The sequence below is a fragment of the Rutidosis leptorrhynchoides genome, chromosome 10 (assembly GCF_046630445.1).
Source record: "Rutidosis leptorrhynchoides isolate AG116_Rl617_1_P2 chromosome 10, CSIRO_AGI_Rlap_v1, whole genome shotgun sequence".
Taxonomy (NCBI): Eukaryota; Viridiplantae; Streptophyta; class Magnoliopsida; order Asterales; family Asteraceae; genus Rutidosis; species Rutidosis leptorrhynchoides.
This window is the reverse complement of record NC_092342.1, coordinates 205,313,766-205,338,279: the sequence shown is the minus strand read 5'-3', so window position 1 is coordinate 205,338,279 and position 24,514 is coordinate 205,313,766. Positions and strand designations below refer to the sequence as shown.

The following is a 24,514-nucleotide window of genomic DNA, read 5'->3' as shown; positions in this document are numbered from 1 at the left end:
GTTTTACAAAGAACATCTTAAAAACTGAATCTACGTCGTCGGAGTGCAACCGGGGGCTGTTTTGGGTTGGATAATTAAAAACCATCTTGAACTTTGAATTGGAAGTTCATGTTCTGGAAAAATGATATTTCTTATGAATATGTTAACACATAAAAATTTCATGGTTTCACTCAAAGTGTAAGTATTTTTAGAAAAATGATCATTAAATGTTGTTTTTATGATGGAAAATGGTCACTTTCATAAGTTTCACCAAAGTTTGACCTATAACCTATGATTTTGAATACAAACTAAGGTATTTTCAGTTCATATTCTTAAAATTTGACTCGATCCAAGGAAGTGGCAAGTTGAACCAACAAAAACGGAGTTTTAATGAAGAAACTACGACTAAAACAAGATTGGGTATCCGAAGCTAGTTTAGCTACGAAAATATTTGGAGAAAAAGTAAATTAATCATATCTTTTCTAATTAATATGATATTTTATATATAATTACTTATGATTTGATTTTATATATTTCAGGACTACCCGTAAACAACACGAGAAGATTAATCATAAGACCTCATGATTGTACGCAACACGTCATTTGACAACACGGTACTTTATGTATGCAACACGTCATTGGCAACATGGTACCATGGGTCGAGATTAATTCTGATCAATACGAATACGATGGGGTCTTTATTTATTTTATTTAAGCGACTAATTGTGGACCACTAACATCGGACTGCTAACTACGGACTAAGAAAATATTAAAAGTATTAAAAGTATATATATATATATATATATATATATATATATATATATATATATATATATATATATATATATATATATATATATATATATATATGTAACGATTACTTAAAAAGAAAATATGTTGATATATTATATATATGGTTAGGTTCGTGATATCTATCGGAGACCAAGTCGAATTAAATACCTTCAAGGCAAAAGTGAGTTTCATTTGCTCCCTTTTTAATTGCTTTTGCAATATATATTTTTGGGCTGAGAATACATGCGCTGCTTTTATAAATGTTTACAAAATAGACACAAGTACTTAAAAATATATTCTACGTTGAGTTGTACCACTGGCATATTTCCCTGTAACTTGGTAACTACTATTTACATGGGTATTGTAAACGCGAATCCTGTTGATAGATCTATCGGGCCTGACAACCCCAACCGGACTGGACGACCAGTATTCAACAGTTGCACAGTACTTCGTTTTGGTGACTACACTTGGTACGGTGTAGTGAGATTTCATAATAAAGGGAATATGCGACGTTGATTAAATGTTAAGTATGGTTACCAAGTGTTCAACCACTTAGAATGCTTTACATACACTTGCGAGTGTATTATGTTTATGATTATGAAATCTTATGGTCTATTAACATATTGAAATGATTGTTATGATAAACCTATGAACTCACCAACCTTTTGGTTGACACTTTAAAGCATGTTTATTCTCAGGTATGAATTAAGTCTTCCGCTGTGCATTTGCTCAATATAAGGACATTACTTGGAGCCGATCATCGCAATGGGACCAAATGTTGATGACTTCGTCCAGGTGGATTAGGACGGGTCCTTTCAGTTGGTATCAGAGCGGTGGTCGTAGCGAACCAGGTCTTGCATTAGTGTGTCTAACTAGTAGTTGTCAGGATGCATTAATGAGTCTGGACTTCGACCGTGTCTACATGTCAAAAGTTTTGCTTATCATTTCTAGTCGGAAATCATCTGCTTATCATCCTTAGGAAATTACCTGCTTATCATTCATAAGTCTAGACACGTTTTACTGCATTTATTGCATTGATAGTGTATAGACGAATTCTTATCTTAGCATATCTGTTATTGTGAACTTTGACTGATATCTTTTCAAAGATTCTCCGTAATTTACGGGATTTTGGTATTATATATACATATGTAAATTATGTATTGAAGAGTACCAAATCTAACTCCTATAATCTATTCCATACCAAAAATTCATTTTCCCCATTATACAAGATGGATTCCGCATCTAGTTCGAATTCTTCAGATTCCGACAGTTATGCCGATATGGATTTCCATTCGGGCTCCGAAAGCAGCGTCACCGGAATGGATCAACCAATTTCCCATCATCTATTCTGGACGAATTGGGGATGGGTTCGTAATATACTAAATCACTGGAGACAAGAAGAAGGTGATCCATTCCATCCACCAAATTGCCCTCTTGGCGATGAACCTGAAGCACTTACCGGCGAACCTATTCGAAACACCATTTTCTCTCTCATTTCTAGAGTATCTCGTCACGATTATATACTATCCCATATTACAAATCTTGTTCATTCGCTCGCTCCAACCGCCAATCATCCCAGTGTACTAGCAGAAGTTAACGAACTTCGCGCTCGCGTGACGGCTTTGGAGAACATGGTGCGAAGGTTGCAAACACCAGCAGCAGCACCAGCAGCATAATCAGCACCACCATCAATAACATCAACAATACCATCATCACCACTAATAAACAACATCCGCATCACACGTCTCGACATCATAATCTGTCCCACAAACATCAACATCATACGCACCATAGATACCAAGGAGTACCAACAATAATGAACAATGAAGTATTGATCCATAACTTCATTGATATTCTACGAAGAATATGTGGTTTCAAAAAGTTTTAGAGATTTCTTATTCTAGCTCAAACCAAAAAGCAAATGAGATTAATATCATATTAACTCATAAAATTCATGATTTCATCTGAAGAAAATATATATGTATATATGTTTTCATAAAGATTGTAATTAAATGTTCTTTTGTACAAAATATTAATGGTCGAAATTTTTTTTAACGGGTAGGTAATACCCGAGGAATAATTAGATTTCATCTTAATAAGTTACATTGTACATTCGTCGAAGCTGATTCAACAGTCATTTACTATCCTACTTACAACCACCGATATACGTATCCGTTCACCGCAGAATAACCATTTTCATTCAATTTCATATTTGGATTTTGACTTCCCAGAATCCAACAAGTGGCATAAGAAGAAAACATATGACAAAATAAAATCTGTTAGAAAAAAACAAATTAACTATGAAAAATTTTGTTAAGAATCCACGCTAACTGTTCCAGCTAACTGTTCCTAGCTAACTGATTACATTTTATTTATCGTAGTTTATTTATCACAATTTAATTATAGCACTTTTATTTATCGTCATTTAATTTCTGTAATTATTTTACGCACTTTAAATATCGGGACACGTATACAATGTTTTGACATATCATATCGACGCATCTATATATATTATTTGGAATCACCATAGACACTCTATATGTAGTAATGATCGAGTTCTCTATACAGGGTTGAGGTTGATTCTATAATAATATATATAGTTTGAGTTGTGATCGAGTCTGAGACATATACGGGTCACGACACGTATTAATTAATTCGTATATTATATATTAAACTATATATGAATTATTGGACTGTTACTGTGGACTATCGACTATGGACTAATGACATTGGACAATTAAAATGAATTAAAATATTGATTATAACATATGAAACTAAACATTTCTTCAAGATTGCCACTTGATTTCATCTTAAACCTCATTGTATCTCGACGATTACAATCAGCATTCAAATCTATCATGATTCTTAAAAACACCTCAATCGAGAGGATAAACCAACCGCACTTCATCTACGGAAGAAAAATATGATGCATATAGTAATGCACCTGAAAAACCCTCAGAAACTGAGTAAACGTTTGACACGTATCTGTTCTAGTTCCTTTGACATTGTTATTACCGAAGATTGTTTTGCAATCCCTTTCCAAAGTAGCTAATTTTGTCACAGCTCCAGCAAGTCAACTCCGACTTTTCATCCGAAACAACTTTATTATAACCGCGATATATATGCGTACTCTTTATTGTTACTGGGGAACCTTTTATATTCCACAATATTACCATCAGCGATTAATCATTCTAAAAAAACACAATTCTCCTGAAACTACCTCGGTTTGATAACCGATGACTCAGATCAGTTAACTTTGAAAATGCTGACGAAGCAGCATGTTGTAGATGATCTTAATGGCCAAAATTTTTATGATAAAGAAAGGAGTGTTAGGAACGCTCGATAGAAAATTTAGTACCGAAAAGCGGATTATGCGAAACTATGAAGAAAGCCGTGGACAAATCACAAAGAATAAGTTTGCCTTCAAAGAATCCAAATGATTCTGTGCCTGCTAAAATCATTAGCAAACATCTTATTTCTCATTCTAAACCTTCACAGACAAATCTTCTTCATCATCCATTGATATTAGAAATTCTAAGATATTCTCGTATGTTCTATTATAAATATCCTCCATATTTCTAGCTATATTTTCACAACTATTCTTATCTGAGATCATTTATCTCTCCATAATATCTGCAACATAAAAGAAACTGTGTTAGTTTCTAAATTCTGAAACCTTCGAGTTTAAAATATGAATGTTTTGAAGTAGTGTTGGGAACTGAAGCGTGGATTAGTATAATATAATGACACTTGATCAACGTCATTATATTACAGTAAGTCATGCTGAGTTTCTAATGAAGCATGATGATTCACAGTACCGTCATCATGTGCCATTTACATGACTCTTACATTCTATCTAATCTCTAAACATATCAAGAGAATATTTTTTTGGATGACTCGGTCTTCTCCAAGGTATGCTGGTAATTTAACAAATCAAAATCGTTCTATTACCATTTTCTTCTTAGAGCATTAGCTATGTTCATTCTGAATTTCATATCTACGAATTCCGGACCATTACTCGCTTGACTCGAAGTCGGGAAGAGAAAACGAAAGCATGAAGCTCCGAAAAATAATGAAGAATATAAACTTCGATAATAACCCTGAAATTACAAACCGTGTATATCGATACAGATAGCAATATAGAGACACGGGAGAATTAGAAACACTATAAACACAAGAGTATAGTAGAAGTAAGTAGATTCTTCTGGTGGTAGATGAAAAAGAAGAATGACAGATATAAAAGTTAGGAGTATATCAAGAATCAGGACTGGATGGAGCATATTGATGAATGCTTTAAAGTAAGAATCAAGGGAGAAAGAATAGAAGGTGTGAGTCGTAGAAAATAAGGAAACGAAGGGGTGAATTTATAGTGAAATATCCGACAGAGCAATCGAAACAGATTATTGCATATAATCAAAGAAGATCCTAATTTCCTTAATCACCAAAGAACCAAATCTTATTACGTAAGATTCTCTTTAAATCCCTTAAATCCCGGAAATCAATCATAACTACGTCATCGGTTAAGACGAATATATTTTACTCATCTCACTCTTTTACGATAGTCTCATTTATATTCTTCGCATAATCGAATCGTTTTATCTACATTACTCAATGATGATAAAACTCCATTATCACCTTATATTTGTCATGAAAACCTTCTTATTGTTATCCATAACAACCTCTATCAAATTTCGGGGACGAAATTTCTTTAACGGGTAGGTACTGTAATGACCCAGAATTTTCCGACCAAATTATACTTATGAGATTAATATTTACATAAATTAAACCATACCAACATGATAAGCAATCCAAATTGTTGAGATTTGTGTTTTTGAAAAGAGTTTTACACAACGTTTGACCGTCCAATATGACCGATGATATCACGAACTATATAACATACGATAATTATATGTTTGTGTATATATATGTATTTATATATATTTAACATGATCTAAGGATGGTTTAACATCTCATTGTGTACTAATGACAATGAGTTATAAGTATATTTTGAAACTACTAACTTAAGTTTTCAAAACTATAACTATACGTAACATTCTTTGATATATATACTTATAATCTATAATGCTTATACATGTATCGTATATATAATGTATTTAATCACTTTTAAGGACTTAAATACATAAAACAATATAAGTATATTCACAAAAGATAGCTATATTTGAATTCTCGTTCCGTTTCCTCAAGATTTCTATACGTATATCTAGGCTATATGTACCCGTATCATACCCAGCTTCTATACATATTTACTATTGGTATATACACATAAAATCAACATCCTAATCAACATTATTACTGCCCTAGATATGAGGTAACTAGAATTTGTCAAGTAGTATGAATTATTAGTAAGAAAACAAAATTAGGAATCCTTTTCTTTCTTTATAAACTAAAAACGTTTTTATAAATGAACACCATTTCTTCACTCCATTTTCTCATACCTACACCCTCATTTCTCTCTCAAAATACTCCTAACTTCATACTTGATCATCTCCAAGCATTTTCTCCATCATTTAGCTTCAATTACAAGCCTTAAACACCATAAGAAAACTCTTTCAAGAACATATCAAAATAACCACCCATTTGAAGAAGTTTACTTCCAACCTTTTGATCTAACTCCACCACTCTTTGATTCCAAGATTATTTCTTATCTTTTGCAGTAACTTTGTCCAAGTAACTTGAGGTAGTAACCTTGTTCATAATCTTATTCAATTCATATTCATATAGCTATCTTATTTTGTGGTATAAAATTTTAACAACAAGAACATAGTTTGAATGATTTCAAACTTGTTCGCAAACTAAATAGATCCTTCTAACTTGACTTTTAAAACACTTCAAGACCTGTAATATATTATAATGATATGCTAACCTAACAAGATATAACTTGGTTTTACAAAGAACATCTTAAAAACTGAATCTACGTCGTCGGAGTGCAACCGGGGGCTGTTTTGGGTTGGATAATTAAAAACCATCTTGAACTTTGAATTGGAAGTTCATGTTCTGGAAAAATGATATTTCTTATGAATATGTTAACACATAAAAATTTCATGGTTTCACTCAAAGTGTAAGTATTTTTAGAAAAATGATCATTAAATGTTGTTTTTATGATGGAAAATGGTCACTTTCATAAGTTTCACCAAAGTTTGACCTATAACCTATGATTTTGAATACAAACTAAGGTATTTTCAGTTCATATTCTTAAAATTTGACTCGATCCAAGGAAGTGGCAAGTTGAACCAACAAAAACGGAGTTTTAATGAAGAAACTACGACTAAAACAAGATTGGGTATCCGAAGCTAGTTTAGCTACGAAAATATTTGGAGAAAAAGTAAATTAATCATATCTTTTCTAATTAATATGATATTTTATATATAATTACTTATGATTTGATTTTATATATTTCAGGACTACCCGTAAACAACACGAGAAGATTAATCATAAGACCTCATGATTGTACGCAACACGTCATTTGACAACACGGTACTTTATGTATGCAACACGTCATTGGCAACATGGTACCATGGGTCGAGATTAATTATGATCAATACGAATACGATGGGGTCTTTATTTATTTTATTTAAGCGACTAATTGTGGACCACTAACATCGGACTGCTAACTACGGACTAAGAAAATATTAAAAGTATTAAAAGTATATATATATATATATATATATATATATATATATATATATATATATATATATATATATATATATATATATATATATATATATATATATATATATATATATATATATATATATATATGTAACGATTACTTAAAAAGAAAATATGTTGATATATTATATATATGGTTAGGTTCGTGATATCTATCAGAGACCAAGTCGAATTAAATACCTTCAAGGCAAAAGTGAGTTTCATTTGCTCCCTTTTTAATTGCTTTTGCAATATATATTTTTGGGCTGAGAATACATGCGCTGCTTTTATAAATGTTTACAAAATAGACACAAGTACTTAAAAATATATTCTACGTTGAGTTGTACCACTGGCATATTTCCCTGTAACTTGGTAACTACTATTTACATGGGTATTGTAAACGCGAATCCTGTTGATAGATCTATCGGGCCTGACAACCCCAACCGGACTGGACGACCAGTATTCAACAGTTGCACAGTACTTCGTTTTGGTGACTACACTTGGTACGGTGTAGTGAGATTTCATAATAAAGGGAATATGCGACGTTGATTAAATGTTAAGTATGGTTACCAAGTGTTCAACCACTTAGAATGCTTTACATACACTTGCGAGTGTATTATGTTTATGATTATGAAATCTTATGGTCTATTAACATATTGAAATGATTGTTATGATAAACCTATGAACTCACCAACCTTTTGGTTGACACTTTAAAGCATGTTTATTCTCAGGTATGAATTAAGTCTTCCGCTGTGCATTTGCTCAATATAAGGACATTACTTGGAGCCGATCATCGCAATGGGACCAAATGTTGATGACTTCGTCCAGGTGGATTAGGACGGTTCCTTTCATTAGGAATGGTCTACTCAAACTATCTGCAAAGATTAAGCTCCCAATTCTTATTAACGAGTTTTAATTTTCGAGTCAAAGATCAAGTTTCAAAAGTCAACTATTTTGTTCATCATAAAATCCGAAGGCTTGTTGATGTTACTGGATCAATTAATGATTCAGGTAGTTTATAAATGAAATTTCCAACCATTTTCATGAAGGAATCGAAGGCTATAACAGCCTCTAATTTCAAAATTGATTTTTAGTTCATCAAGTTTATACGCTGTTTCTGCAGTTTTTTTTTTGTTTATTCTCTGATTAACACAAATCAATTACAACAGATAGTTTAATTAGTTTATAAGTCTTAAAAAGCAAATGGAATACTTAATGTTGGTTAGGAAATTGGGTTCTGTCGACTTGTTTATTTTGAGGAAGAAGGTGGAATGGATAAATGGGTTAATTAGATATGAGGAGATAATTAAAACAGAAAAACAACACTGGTCTGATGGTTGAGAGTGTTTGTGTGGTAGCGTGAGGTTGCGGGTTCGAGCCCGTGCATGGGCTATTATTTTTGGAGCTCATTCTTTTGAGGTAGTCTTTTGTTAATTATTATTATTATTATTATTATTATTATTATTATTATTATTATTATTATTATTATTATTATTATTATTATTATTATTATTATTATTATTATTATTATTATCATTTTCATTATTATTATTATTATTATTATTATTATTATTATTATTATTATTATTATTATTATTATTATTATTATTATTATTATTATTATTATTATTATTAGTGTTATTGTTATTGCTATTGTTATTATTGATTGTTATTAATACAAGTATTATAGTTATTATTATTATTAATACTAAAATAAGTATTAGTTAATATTTATTATTTTTATAATTAAAAATTACAAATATGATTATTATTATTAATATTGTAATTACTAATAGTATCATCATTATCAAGTAATATTATTTAGTATTATTGTTATTATCACTAATATTAATATCGTTATCATTACTCGCACTAGTATTATCACTAAATATTATTATTTATATAAGAATTATTAATATAAGTATTACTATTACTATTATGATTAGGATTACGAATTAATGTTATAGAAGCTTTAGTTATTAGTTTAGAAATTTAACATGAATATTTTGATTATGATTAACATAAGTATGGTTATTGTTATTATCACGAGTAATGAAATTGCTATAATAATTATTATTATTATTAAGTATTATGTATCACTATAAAAATTATTATGTTCATTATCATTAGTAATAAACTTTTCATTTTATTAAAAATTACTGTTATTATCGTTATTATAAGATGTATTATTAAAACTAACGTTAATATTATGATTAATAGAAACATTAATATTATTATCACTATTATTACTTTAATCACTACTAATATTATTTTGGTATTATTATAATCACTATTTTAACAAACAAATGAAATATATATATATATATATATATATATATATATATATATATATATATATATATATATAATATTTAATACACATAACGTAATAAAATTTATATTTTTATATATAAAAATGAATATATATTAATAACAAAAAAAAAATATATAAGTTACTAATATAAAGTTTTATCATTAATAATAATATATATACATATAATTGTTCAACTACAAGGATATGTATTAATATATATACAAATAATATAGGTTCGTGAATCCAAGGCCAACCCTGCATTAGTCAATGTCGTCATATGTATTTTTACTACAAAATACAGAATAGTGAGTTTCATTTGCTCCCTTTTTAAATGTTTTGCAATATATATTTTTGGAACTGAGAATACATGCGCAATTTTTATAAATGTTTTACGAAATAGACACAAGTAATCGAAACTACATTATATGGTTGAATGAACGAAGTCGAATATGCCCCTTTTTACCTTGGTAGCCTAAGAATTTGGGAACAGACCCCCAAATTGACGCGAATCCTAAAGATAGATCTATCGGGCCCAACAAGCCCCATTCTGAAATTTGGAATGCTTTAGTACTTCGATTTTATCATGTCCGATGGGTGTCCCGGAATGATGGGGATATTCTATATGCATCTTGTTAAGGTCGGTTACCAGGTGTTCAATCCATATGAATGATTATTTTTGTCTCTATGCATGGGACGTATATTTATGAGAAATGGAAATGAAAATCTTGTGGTCTATTAAAATGATGAAAATGATCGATTATGTTAAACTAATGAACTCACCAACATTTTGGTTGACACTTGAAAGCATGTTTATTCTCAGGTATGAAAGAAATCTTCCGCCGTGCATTTGCTCATTCTAGAGATATTACTTGGAGTCATTCATGACATATTTCAAAATACGTTGCATTCGAGTCGTTGAGTTCATCAAGATTATTATTAAGTCAATTATAGTTGGTTATATTATGAAATGGTATGCATGCTATCAATTTTTGATGAAATGAAAGTTTGTCTTTTAAAAACGAATGCAATGTTTGTAAAATGTATCATATAGAGGTCAAGTACCTCGCAATGTAATCAACTATTGTGAATCGTTTATAATCGATATGGACATCGTTCAGATGGATTAGGACGGGTTATGATCGTGTGAAAGGTACTCTATACTTGTCTCAATCCAATTATATTGAGAAAGTAGTAGAGAGGTTTAATATGGAGAATTCAAAGGCTCATTCTATGCCTTTGGTTAGCACGATTAAGTTATCGAAAAGTCAATCACCAAAGACGGTAAAAAACAAAACAGATATGGAAAAGGTTCCATATGAATCGGCCGTGGGTAGTATTATGTATGCCATGGTTTATACGAGACCCGATATTGCTCAAGCACTAGGAGTTGTAAGTCGTTATATGTCTAATCCGGGGAAAGAGCATTGGGAAGATGTCAAATGGTTGCTTCGTTATTTGAAAGGTACTTCTAATATGGGATTATGTTTCTCCAAAAACAATCTCATACTTTGGGGTTATGTGGATGCTGATTTGGGTGGATGTAATGATTCGAGGAAAAGCACTACGGGTTATGTTTTCACAATAGGGAAGACGGCGGTTAGTTGGATGTCTCGACTACAAAAGAGCGTTGCTTTATCAACCACCGAAGCCGAATATATGGCTATTGCAGAAGCTTCTAAAAAGCTTGTTTGGTTGAAAAACTTCTTAGGTGAGTTGGGTAAAAGACAAGACTATTGCGTCTTGAATTGTGATAATCAAAGTACGGTTCATCTTGGGAAGAATCCGGTGTTTCATAGTCGTACGAAACACATCAAGATAAGGTATCATTTTATTCGACAACATATAAATGATGGTACTTTATTATTGGAGAAAATCCTTGGTACGAAGAATCCTGCTGATATGTTTACTAACGTTTTTATGACAGAGAAATTGAGGTTTTGCATTACCTCAATTGGTCTTCTAATGAATTTATGAGAGAAGACCCCAACTAGAGAATTAGAGAGTTAATGTTTCAATTCTAACAAGTAGTGTTGAAGACATTGTATCGATAGTCTGCTCATCCGAAGTATGTGTTGAGTGTGCGTGTCCCACATGGAGTTTGGCGGTATAATGGTGGTTTAACATTCTTGGTTAAATCGTTGATATTTTGGGTTGACGAAGGTTGGGTTTGTTCAAAGTATCCAAGTGGGAGATTGTTAGAGATATGGAGAACTTTAAAAAATTAGAGGGAAGATTCCAGGAAACTCACGCAAAGCTTCCACAAAGTTGTTAGGAAACTCACATGTAGCTTCTACGAAGTTGTTAGGAAACTCACATGTAGCTTCCATGAAGTTGTGAGGAAATTCACATGTAGCTTCCACGAAGCTGTCAGGAAACTCACATGTACCCTCCATGAAGCTGTCAGGAAACTCACATGAAGCTTCAAGGAATTGTTTTTAGCTTACTCCTTAAATCATTCTATAAATAGAACCTCTTATAACTCATTGTAAACACACCACAAATATTCAGTAAATACATTCTCTAGTTGGTCTGTGGACTAAAGCAATCACAACGATTGCATATAACCACGTTATCTCTTGTGTCGATTTACATTTCTTGCATTTATAATCTTTCGTTCATTGGTGAGTGATTTTGTTGAATCACTTGCGTTGTTTTAGGTCCTAATATCCTTACATATGTTGGAAAATCGTGTGTACTTTTAAATCAGATTAACGCATCGGATAGTTAAAATAATAATCAATTATTATTTTATAAACCATTTACAAAATTAAATATTCATATATTTAGATTTAATAAAACATGCACATGATTAACGATCCCAAAGATCCAGTTACACCACTAATAATTGTCAAAATATGTAATTCACAAAGTGAGTAAACGATATACCTTTCTTGAAGAAACTGATTGAAGGAGAGAAACCTAAGATCAAAAATATGACTGTTTCTTTGGATAGTCCACACTACACTTCAAACAACGTCAATGAATGCTAGTCCAAACCCAGGTAATAATTAATCAACCTTTGATTAATATTATGAACCCAAAATAATACTTTTCTTACTTTCTCTCTTAAGTTTTCTGGTGACTCTCACACTCCCAAAAACCAATCAATGCTTATATTTATAATATATGTGTAAAAGTAAACATTGAATTGTGAAGTCCGTGAAACAAAACGCGTACAAAGTTATTTTGTTTCTATCTATATTTTGATTCCTAAAATCTAATATTTCGATTGATTTGATTTTAAAAAGTCGTATTTCTCAAATACTTCAGGGGTATGTTCTGTAACTTATAATTAATAATTTCTATCATGTCGCTTTCATGTGAATAGTAAATTAATTAATTTCGATTCATTTACTATTCATATGAATAGTAAATGAATTAATTTCGATTTACTATTTTGTTACTTGAGTAATATATATACATCATATATATATATATTTTATTTGACGTCTCGGTGTATATGTGTGTGACCCCGAAGGCTCAAATGAAATTGGCCATATAGTTATATGTTGTTCCTTGCACATTAATCCTACAGACTCCCACTTATGCATGGCACAACACCAAGTAACTATACAAACAATGGTAAACGTCTAGCAACACGTCATTGTCCCCAAATTCATGTGAGGGTAGTTTCTAGAAACTGTTTGTGGTAAGTTTTAAATGTCATTCGTCCTTTTGTTTCAGATACTTTAGTTAAACTTGAGATATGGATCATCGGTCATTCTCATTTGTTTAACAATTTTGTTTCTCAATCTTAGAACTGAATTAGATCACCAAATTAATTAAGTATCATCTTAATTACATCTGGGTGTGGCCACACAAATATCTTATTCATTCATCGAGGAGTTCAAAAAGTATCTAACTCCAAACATTTTAGAGGAACAAATCCTATATTGCATACACGTGTCTATCACGAGCTTTACATTATACCCAATAATGGCCTTTATAACAGCCTTATTCAGGACAACGTTTAACCATATCAAAATACACTGCTACACTCATCAAGACGGGCGTGCATCTCAAGTCTAAGGACACAAAGACATAATCACTAAAAGATTTACTACTGACTACGATCCATGTAGTGACATCTCATGGTTGGGTCATTCCAATATTCATCATCAATGAATACATATGAATTTTGGTCTCAACAAGTTAACTATTCATCATCAATGAATATAACCAAAATTTCACATTAATCTTAATTCATGTTATTCCCCTAACATGACCGATTATGGAGATTTTGAATAATCAACAATTATTCATGAATTAAACATGCTAATATAGAACACAGTGATATAAATGAAAACGATCATACCAACTATATATATCAATTCATTAATATAAAACTGCTTAATGTTTCAAAAATATCCAAATATTAAATTACAAATGAAAATGATCAGTGGCATAACGAAGTCTAATACTACTAGCATCATCATCATGCTTGTTGTGCATCATGGGCTTCGTGAACGGGTCAGCCACATTATCATTTGTATGAACCTTTAAGAATACTAATATCATTCCTCTTAATGACTTAATGAATATAGTCAAACTTTTGAAGAATGTGCCAGATACTTTTATGTACATGTGATTCTTTCAAAAGTATATTAACACTCGAACTATCACAGTACATATTATAGAAGATTAAATGTTGTGTACTACTCTGAGTATAACAACAAACTTCCTTATCTAGACAGCTTTCTGAGCAGCTTCTCAGTCAACAATGTATTCTGCTTTTGTTGTAGATTGTTCAATAGTGCTCTGCCTAGAGCTCTTCCAATCAACTGTCTTGCCCATCATGACAAAGAAGCAACGTGACCGTATCGAGAATCATCTTGATCAGTTTGGAAACTAGAATCAATATAAAACTTAATACTTAACTCTTCTCCCAAACCACCGTAAAACAAGAACATATCATTAGTACTCTGCAAATACTAAATAATATTCTTAACAACAATACAATATACTTCACCTGGATTATGTTGACAATGACTCGTCAATCTCAAAACTAACGAAACCTCGAGTATAGTACATATCATGGCATACATAATGGATCATATAGCTGAAGCATATGTGATACATTTCATTTGTCTCATCTCATCTACTGTGATATGACTTTTGAGACTTTCTCGTGGTTATGCCCTTTTGCATTGGCAAAGCTCAATGCTTGAAGTTTTGCATGCTAAATCTCTGCAAGATAATGTATGTACTTTGATTCAAACCAATAAGCTAATTGAATCTATTGTATAGATCCTCATTCCAATAATATAAGTAGCTTCATCAAGATCCTTTATGGAAATACATTTTCCAAGACAAGACTTAACATCTTGCAAGTTGGAATGTTATTTATAATAAGTAATATGTCATCAACATATAAGATCAAGAAGACTACTTTGCTCCCACTAGCTCTAATGTAAACTAAGGGCTTATCTTAGTTTTGAGAAAAATTAAACACTTTGATTTTCTCATTAAACTTAAGATTCTAGCTCCTGGATGCTTGCTTTAATTCATAAATGGATTTTAGAAGCTTGCATACTTTATTAGAATGCTTAGGATTCATAAACCCTTCCGACTGAACCATATATATGTCTTCGCTTAGGTCACCATTTAGGAAAGAGGTTTTGACATCCAGTAGCCATATTTTATTATCATGAAAACTAACCATGGCAATAAGTATCCTAATTGTTTTAAGGCACGCGACTGGTGAAAAACTTTCATCATAACCTTTTGTAACCAATCGAGCTTTAAAAGTGTTTACATTACCGTTCATATCAGTCTTCCTTTGAAGACCCATTTTCACCTCATTGTCTTACAATTGGGTAGAAGATCAATCAAGTCTCATACTTGATTATCCTTTATGGGCTGCATATCTGTATTCATAGAATCTAGTCATTTTCAGATTCAGGATCTGATATGGCCTCACGCAGCTAGAGGGTTCATCATAATCTCTTAGTTGAGGTTTATCTGAATTAATCAGATAATTAAACCTCATAAGCCGATGAGTTCTACTAGATCTATAAAGTGCAGGTGTAACATGTTCTGGCTCACCAACAGTGTGCTCAGTTTCAATGTGTAGATTGCTAGTGCTTACTGAAGGTATGTTACTTTAAAGTACTTGAGTTTCTTCAAGATCTACTTTACTCCTACTGACTTCTTGTAAGAGAAGATCTCTTTCTAGGAATTCAGCAGACCGAGCAGAAAACACATTGTCTTCAGCTTGGTAGTAAAAGTAGTAACCCATTGTTTCCTTTATGTATCGTACAAAGTAACATTAGATAGTTCTGGGTTCTAATTTGTTTGAAGTGTCATGCTTCACATACGCTTTACAACCTCAGACTTTCGAATAAGACAACTTGGGATTCTTCCCATGCCATAACTCATATGGTTGTCTTTTCTACCTTCATAGTTGGAATCACATTGAGTATGCCTGTAGCAGACTCTCATGCATATCCCTAAAAAACGGTAGTAGAGAAATCAGACTCATCATAAATCAAACTATATCAAGTAAAGTTCGATTCCTATTACTCAGACACACCATCGTGTTGTGGTGTGTAAGGTAGAGTGAACTATGAGACAATCCCACAATTCTTTAGGTGGTCCAAAAAACTCTTGACTCATAAACTTACTTACTCCATCGGAGCGAAGTGCTTTAATGGTCTTTTCAAGCTGATTATCTACTTCATTTCGGAATACTTTTGAATGTTAAAATAGCTTTATGTTTATGTTTCAGCAAGTGAACATAATCATAGCTATTGTACTCATCAGTAAATGTAATGAAGTAAAATTAACTAAATCTATACATTGTTCTTAAAGAGCTACATACAACAGTATGTATTAGTCCTAAAAGATCTTTAGCTCTTTTACCTAAATCGGAGAAAGAAGCATTTGTCATCTTTTCACATAAACATGACTCGCATACATCAAATGACTTAGAGTCAATTTATTCCAAAAGTTCATTAGATTAGAGTTTTGCAATGCATTGTTTGTTTATATGACCAATATGATAATGTCATAGATAGGTCTTATTGAAGTCTTGCTTAAAGACTCGGCGATGTAGGTATACACAGAATTCTCATTTGAAATTACACTATGCATATCAATTTCAAAAATGCCATCACGTGGATAGGTATTAAGATAAATATATTATCCTTAGAAACTGAAATACCTAAGTGTGTAAATGCAAGTTCAAAACTAGCATCTTTCAAACTATGTCGCTCGCAGTATTGAGAGCATAATGCTATTGTTCCAACAAAACAATAAGACCACTTAGAGAAATAAGTTCAGAGGTACCAATAGCTTTAACAAAAGGTTGATCCCCTTTGCCTACTTGCAAATCCAGTGTGTCTTTCTTCAGTCTATTACTTCTTCTCATTCCCTTCATATTGTTACAGGTGTGAAGGCCACAACCAGTTAATAAAGATCTAGGAATCACTAGAAGAAGTATATAACTATATATGGAATATACCTAATATGCTAGTCTCACCAGCGTTGCCTTTTCTCAGCTCAGATTGGAAGGTAGGACAACTTCCTTCTCCAATTGGCAACCTTTCCACAATGGAAACATTCGGCGTCTTTTGTTGGGCTTTCCTTCTTGGAAGGTGGAATATTTTTCCTAGCAAATGATTTGTCATTTTCCTTCCACAAAGTACTCGGCTTATTCTTTTTCACCCTTCAATTCTATTTTTTCCTGATCATCGAACAACATTCGATAATCATTTTACTGAGCAGCAGCAACTGCCACAACAGGAAGAAAGGATATGGGTTCTAAACTTTATTCAACTTCCAATTATGCTTGAGAACAAATCTCAGGTTGCAGTGCCAGTCTAGGAAGTTTGAACATTGAGTTTATCCTTCTCCAACAAAGAAGGAAGTGTGTTTTTGTTTACGTTTTGATTATTTGACATCTACAACAGATATAAGATTCAATTTAGTATTTTCGATATTGAGCTTTAATAAATTAACTACCCAAGTTTTTATAATATTTTAAAAAACAACTAAATTACGAAAGCCTAAGATCCACATAGAGGTTCCATAGCCACATCTGTTGATCAGCTAGCAGTTTTGGAGTCTATTGGTAGGTAGCGGGTACCAATTGCATTACAAGTACAACTCTTAGATCTTTATGGGATCTAGAGATATATGTAGTCCAACAAACCACTGTTATCTAATGGCATGTTTGTCCCATCATTGCCTCGAACTCAGGTCTCACCGTGAATACGATTAAGTCGTCCAATTTGGAAACAGTGAAATTCACGCTAGTCTCACTAGATCGAAAAATCCACCTTGTGGCTATAATTCAGCCTAGTCTCACTAGATCAGAAAAATAACGAGGAGTGTTTGCAAGCTCATTGGATGGCATGACTTAAATTTAACGGGTATTTTGAAAAAAGTTTGTGTCAACGAATAATGCGTGAACACAAGATTCACTACACTATTAGCTAAAAAAACATTTTAACCAATTGTATATGTTGATTATGTTTGTGATCTAATTTGTTATTTAATTTATAGGATATAAAAATAACAAATACACAAACATGTATCGTTTTAAAACAATTTTAAAAGATGTCGTCCATATATATTATTTGACTTTCAAAATCATTTAACATTAAACTAGTTAGAGTTTAACTTATTTTAAAATCATCAATTTTAATCTTTGAAACTCGTTAATAGTTTTATTTAATGTTTCCATCAAAAAACATATATAACTTGAGTCTCAAAATTATTTAACTTTAAACTCGTTAGAGTTTAACCTTTTAAAATCATCAATTTTAATATTTGAAACTCATTACCGGTTTTATTTAATGTTTTCATAAAAAAACATTTAGCATATATATTCTAATCAACAATTATATATAAATGCAAACTTAAAACACAACTATATCATGCATCACACACACAGCCTAGCCCAAAAATCCTATGCTTGATCCCATGAGTCGACATGAGATCAAGAGGTCAAACTAAGGGTAATATTGTAGCTCCCACTTAATTCAAGAATCAAGTGAAAACTTGACAAGCGTCATCGTTGTTAACTTGACCTGTTCGCCATCTTCTAAGTCAAAATTTACGTTGCATCTTTATCTTCAATCTACATCTTATTATATTTATTTAAAATTGAAAAATACAACTAATCTAATACTTTTACAATTTAGAATAAACATAAATAAATACTATGAAATTGAAAAATAAATATAATACAACTTTGGCTTCAAAATGGCCTTTCTCATAAAATAAATAATTAACATGACATAATATTGCCGTAATCAACAATCACAACAATCATACATAGGTCGGGGCATTATGGGCTATGTATGCAATCACAATTTTAATAACTACATTATTAAAACCTATATATGGCTTGTCCATGGTTATAATGCATGTGTATAATCATGGAATATAACAATCAACAATTATAATAAATATTCAAGCCATAATAATTAAATCTACAATTTAAAATAGTGATATTCTTTCAATCATATTTGTGCGTCATGAGGTTAAGTCCAAATCAACCGCGTTGACTTTAAAAACTAAAAAGGTTTTGACTTTTACCAATTCACCACAAAGCTAAATCTAAAGAAAATCACGCGACAATTAAGATGGTGTAAAAGCGGCTCGGATACCACTGTTGGAAAATCGTGTGTACTTTTAAATCAGATTAACGCAGCGGATAGTTAAAATAATAATCAATTATTATTTTATAAACCATTTACAAAATTAAATATTCATATATTTAGATTTAATAAAACATGCACATGATTAACGATCCCAAAGATCTAGTTACACCACTAATAATTGTTAAAATATGTAATTTACAAACTGAGTAAACGATATACCTTTCTTGAAGAAACTGAATGAAGGAGAGAAACCTACGATCAAAAATATGACCGTCTCTTTGGATAGTTCACACTACACTTCAAACAACGTCAATGGATGCTAGTCCAAACCCAAGTAATAATTAATCAACCTTTGATTAATATTATGAACCCAAAATAATACTTTTCTTACTTTCTCTCTTAAGTTTTCTAGTGACTCTCACACTCCCAAAAACCAATCAATGCTTATATTTATAATATATGTGTAAAAGTAAACATTGAATTGTGAAGTCCGTGAAACAAAACGCGTACAAAGTTATTTTGTTTCTATCTATATTTTGATTCTCAAAATCTAATATTTCGATTGATTTAATTATAAAAGTTGTATTTCTCAAATACTTCAGGGGTATGTTATGTAACTTATAATTAATAATTTCTATCATATCGCTTTCATGTGAATAGGAAATTTATTAATTTCGATTCATTTACGATTCATATGAATAGTAAATGAATTAATTTCGATTTACTATTTTGTTACTTGAGTAATATATATATCATATATATATATTTTATTTGACGTCTCGGTGTATATGTGTGTGACCCCAAAGGCTCAAATGAAGTTGGCCATATAGTTATATGTTGTTCCTTGCACATTAATCCTACAACATATACAACCACTAATCCCACCACGAAAGGGACCTATGCCTTTAGATTGCCTTCCCCCCGGAAACACAAGGTGGGCCCAGGGATCATAAGCATCGAGTACCATTGAGCTACAAGCTCATTGGTAAATGTTTGGCGGTTTTGTCGGCATGTCTTTCAGCCCTAGCGGGGGTTTATACAGAATTTTTAATGAAGAAGCATAATGACACCTCATATTGGCAAAATGTTCAACTGTATACGTAGGTTCCTTCATTTTTTATTTTTTCTCTTTTTATCGTTGCTTTTATGATAGAAGAAATGTGATTATGATATTATAGTGCTGGCTAACTTATTTGGAATACACGTTCATTTCAAATTTGGTGCAATTTTAAATCAAGGCTCCTTTGGTCTTCTGGTGTTGTGGTTAATGAAGTGTGCTGACAACATCGTAAAGGTTCCACTTTAATTCTGGATATGTAGTATCTGTTCCTTATCTGTCATCATCACTAGTGTGGTATGAATACGTACCTTTTCTTTTCTTTTTTCATATCTGATTCATAGTCTTTTATTAGTTTTAATGGCCTAAAATTGCTCAACTTTATGGGCCAGATCTCTAGCGAAATCAAACTTTTGCTTTTGCATTGTTCTTCCGCTAAACAAGCCCATACCAGCTATTTGATTGACCCATCTCAAATTGGTCAATTATATGTGCAAACTTATGCATACTGTTCTTTCGCTATCTTACGTTGATTTAAATGTAATTACATGCTGCTTGCAGGTGCACTCCACATCAATGGTTATGCTTCTGACGATGGTTTTATCGGTGTGTCTCTTTAGTTTTAAACCAACATTACAAGTAAGTCATTTTCCGAACTTCTAATAGACAAATAATAGCCATTTTTGTTCCACTTCAATTTTGTTTATTAAGATAACTTCCCTTTTTATATGTTTTAATACATAAACTACTTGAATATATGTCTTCATAACTTGGTTCCAGAGACGGATCTTGAACGACTTTAGTGGGAGGGCCAAAATCATTTCAATAACTTATATAAGAAAAATTCTAAAATCTTGGAGGGGCTGTTATATAAAATATTTATATTTTCGATTCCAAAAAATAAAATTTACATTAAGAGAACAAATTTTTGGAGGGACCACTGCCCACCCCTGACACCCCAAAGATCCGTCCCTGCTTGGTTCATATCTCTGGAACCTACTTTAATCATGTAGGGGTGTTCATCGGTTCGGTTTTCGGTTTCCATGGTTTATTCAGTTCGGTTTGTTCAGTTTTGAAATTTTTGAAGGCGATACTGAAATTCAAAGCTGAAACAGAAAATTCAAATTTAAAACCAAAACCGAATTCGAATTCGGTTCGGTTTCGGTTAAAACTGAAAAATCTGAAAAATTATAATTTAAACGAAATAGTCATATAACAAATCGATTCTTAATTTGACCTTTAATTTTAAAATCAATTTATTGTTTATACTTTATACATATATATTAATAATTTAATATAAATTTTAGTTGAATTCGGTTTTAGCTTAAACTGAATTCAAAAAAGTAAAATCGAAAACTGAATTCAAATTTCAAAAGCAACCGAACCAAAAACTGAGTTTTCATCCGATTCGGTTTTCGGATTTAATCGGTTTGAACCAAATATTGAACACCCTTTCTTTTTCTTTTTGATGAACCTTAAGATATAGAAGCAGATTATGGTTCCTTAACCTTTTTATTTTTATGGAAATCTAAATCCATATTCCATATATGCTAAACTGCTACATAAGTCTTTATTTACTTCAATTTCATGATGAGTTTTCATTGAATGGCTATTTTAATACTCCATGCTCCTAATTTAATAGTCATGCTTTTACTTTATTTTTTAACATTGACTTAAAATATGGAATTATAACAGGAAACTAACTGTAGATTGTTAAGGACACATGTACAAGAGTACTGTGCTCTTAGTATAATGTTCAGTTAACCTCAATTGGTTTTGGAGGTGTGTGCGTGTTCGACTATGATTGCGAAAGAACTCTCACCTCCATTACAAGTTAGGTTAAACACAAATTACACTAACAAATTGTATATCTATCAATATCTTCACAAAAAAGCCCTGTCCACAGATACACATCTTGGGGTGCATGCTTAGAGTGCTCCTAATGGAGGAACTCCTCTCTTCTTAGACATCAGCGCCACATCAGCACTTCCTTTTCAGGACTAAACCCAGGACTAAACACTACCAACCATGACATACTCCCTCAAATAAATTTGGACCCACTTATATTGTTTAATTAAATAATGTACAACTCATAAGACTACAAGTACAATGAATATATACACACACTTCGTCCTCAAATATTTTACAAAAGCACTAAGAGGAGGACTAACAGGAGGGCGGTACCCTGGACTAAAGGTTTGCTGCCATTGGTGTCCTCCTGGACTAGAGGCTGGGCGGCTGTGTGGACGGCAACAATGGGAGCAACCTTAGGAAAAGGTTAGACCACTGTTAGAGGTTACATCCTAGTATAAAAAATCGTTATTCACGATTAACTTGTACAGTGAAAAGTAAAAACCTCATCTGTTTATTTCTGTGAGAAAAGAGTGAGACCTATCAAAAGTATCAATATCATCTTATATTGTTGAAAAACTAAACATAAATGCCTGTTATTTCAGAAGTAAAAAGTAAAATGGCAAATGGAACAAGTTTGAAGTGGATCAGACGTACCATATTATGAGAAGGTCAAATAACTCCGATCTAAAGTTGAAAAAATAAACCAGTTAAGAAGCAGAACTAATTAAGTAAAAGTAAACAAACAAGAAAAGAAAAGAAAAAAAGAAAAAAAAATAAAAAGAAGAAGAAGAAGAAGCTAGAATGCAATTAAATGTCATATATGAGAACAACATTGTTCGATAACATGCAAGTTGATCGACCAGAGTAAAAGGCTAACTACAATCAATCAAAATAAAAAATAACTACGTAAAAGTGTCTGATGGATGGATATAATGTCGCTTAATCATATATTGATTCGGCGGCTCAAAACTTTCGACGAATTTCCCTTCTGCATGTTAAGAACTTGGATTGTAAGTAATCTTCGTGCCTGAAACAGAACCGACTCCGGATTGATCTTTGAATCGTGTGTACACTTTCCTAATCGAATATTTCGACCCAATTAGCCACGGGTTACACGAAGTTTCGATTGGGATAAGAAAAAGACTAGATTGTTGTCTTGGCTAAAAGAAAACAATCAAAATTATTGCAGAGATTATCCTCTAATTGTATGAAATGAAAGTGTGTGTAAAAAGGTTGAAATCTGGAACCTTTTTCAAATACACCAAATGTGTATTTATAATGGGTCAAAAGGTTTGATGAAGAATCACAACCTTTGATTTGAAATGTCCCGTTCTTATTGATTAAAAACGTTCCATATTAATTGATTTCGTTGCGAGATTTTGACCTCTATATGAGACGTTTTTCAAAGACTGCATTCATTTTTAAAACAAACCATAACCTTTATTTCATAAATAAAGGTTTAAAAAGCTTTACGTAGATTATCAAATAATGATAATCTAAAATATCCTGTTTACACACGACCATAACATAATGGTTTACAATACAAATATGTTACATCGAAATCAGTTTCTTGAATGCAGTTTTTACACAATATCATACAAACATGGACTCCAAATCTTGTCCTTATTTTAGTATGCAACAGCGGAAGCTCTTAATATTCACCTGAGAATAAACATGCTTTAAACGTCAACAAAAATGTTGGTGAGTTATAGGTTTAACCTATATATATCAAATCGTAACAATAGACCACAAGATTTCATATTTCAATACACATCCCATACATAGAGATAAAAATCATTCATATGGTGAACACCTGGTAACCGACATTAACAAGATGCATATATAAGAATATCCCCATCATTCCGGGACACCCTTCGGATATGATATAAATTTCGAAGTACTAAAGCATCCGGTACTTTGGATGGGGTTTGTTAGGCCCAATAGATCTATCTTTAGGATTCGCGTCAATTAGGGTGTCTGTTCCCTAATTCTTAGATTACCAGACTTAATAAAAAGGGGCATATTCGATTTCGATAATTCAACCATAGAATGTAGTTTCACGTACTTGCGTCTATTTTGTAAATCATTTATAAAACCTGCACGTATTCTCATCCCAAAAATATTAGATTTTAAAAGTGGGACTATAACTCATTTTCAAAGATTTTTACTTCGTCGGGAAGTAAGACTTGACCACTGTTGATTCACGAACCTATAACAATATATACATATATATTAAAG

The 24,514-nt window shown here is 31.8% G+C and overlaps 1 pseudogene; it reads left to right on the top strand.

Moving 5' to 3' along the window:
- Positions 1 to 21,638, top strand: part of LOC139870768 (CMP-sialic acid transporter 1-like) — a 157,302-nt pseudogene extending 135,664 nt beyond the window's left edge.
- The last annotated feature ends 2,876 nt before the right edge of the window (positions 21,639 to 24,514 follow it).